Source organism: Trichechus manatus, unplaced genomic scaffold (genome assembly GCF_000243295.1).
Source record: "Trichechus manatus latirostris isolate Lorelei unplaced genomic scaffold, TriManLat1.0 scaffold00007, whole genome shotgun sequence".
Taxonomy (NCBI): domain Eukaryota; kingdom Metazoa; phylum Chordata; class Mammalia; order Sirenia; family Trichechidae; genus Trichechus; species Trichechus manatus.
The window spans coordinates 27,871,083-27,872,381 of NW_004443943.1; positions in this window are offsets into that span (position 1 = coordinate 27,871,083).

A 1,299-nucleotide genomic window follows, 5' to 3' on the forward strand; every position below is an offset into this window, starting at 1 on the left:
GGCGGGCAGAGCCGCTCCGGGGCCCGGGAGGAGGGCGCTGACGCGGGCGCCGCCGCCGCCGCGAGGGCTTCCAGGAATCCGAGGCCGGAGCCGGGTCGCGCAGCGCGGGGCTCCAGTTTCACCAATCCCGGTGCTATTTAAAGGTGTCAGGTGGCTCCGCGGCGGCTCCTGGCCCCGGGTCCTGGCGATGGCACTTGGAAGAGCCGAGGCAAGGGCGCCGATCCCGGACTGCGAGGGGAGGCGGAGAAACGGGGCAATTGACTATTGCTAACAAGTTAGCCTTGATCGAGGAGTAATCAGTTATCTGCAGCGGCAGGCACTTCTCTCGCTCGCTTTCTCTCTCCTTTCTCCCCGTCTTTCTCCTCTCTTCTTTCTCTATCCTTCTCCTGTTCTCTCCCTCCCTCCCTCCCTCTTTTCTCTCTGCTCCCCCCGTCTCTCTCCTTCTCTCCCTCTCCCTCGCCCTCTCTTTCACTCTCTGTCCAATGCAGGCGGCTCTAAGTTAGGAAGCTCATTAATTAGCGGGCCGGGGGTAGGAGGAGCCGGTTGGAATTAGCCCGCCTAATGCGCCTGTCAGTCCCGGTGTCGCGCTGCGCTGTTAGTAAATTACATTAGCCGCGCCTTTCTCGCACCCGAACCTCCCGCGACCGCAAAGCTGCCGCCCCCACCCTAAACTGCGAGCAGCGCTCCCGGCGCACCCGCCTCCCGCAGCCCTGACAGCGATGGCAGCGCCGGCCCTGGAGCTCTCGGGCTTTCCAACCCGGGATCTGGAACCCCAGAAGAGAGGCTGGAGCCCCAGCTCGGGAATGACGGGGTCGCCGCGTGGGCCAGGTAAGACCAGGAGCTGCGGTGGGCCCCGCCGCCGCGCAGCGCGCTGCTTTGCGGAGCTGAGATCAAGGCCCCATCGCCCTTGTCCTCCTACCCTCTGGCCCCTCTTCCCCGGCCTTGGGCCGCACGCCTGGGAGAGGGACTCTGCACCCTTCCCCCACCCCGCTGACCCGCTGGAAGTCCGAGCTGGCTCCTCAGCCTTGGGTGGTGCGACAAGGGACAGAGTGGGGGGGTGGACTCCAGGACTGGGAGAGGAGGCCAGTCCGAGGGCTCAGCCTTCCTCTAGCCGAGAAGCCGAGGGGGAAGTTGCTGGTGGCTCTGGGCCCCTTTCCCCCTGGCCTGAGCCCGAAGCGGCGGCCCTACCTCTTCCGGCAAGCGTGCACACTCTTTCCTCCGGCCGCAGCTCTCTGGCCGGCTGGGGTCACCGCTCGCCCTGTGACAGGTGTCCGAAGGGCAGCCGGGCCGGTTACTGGG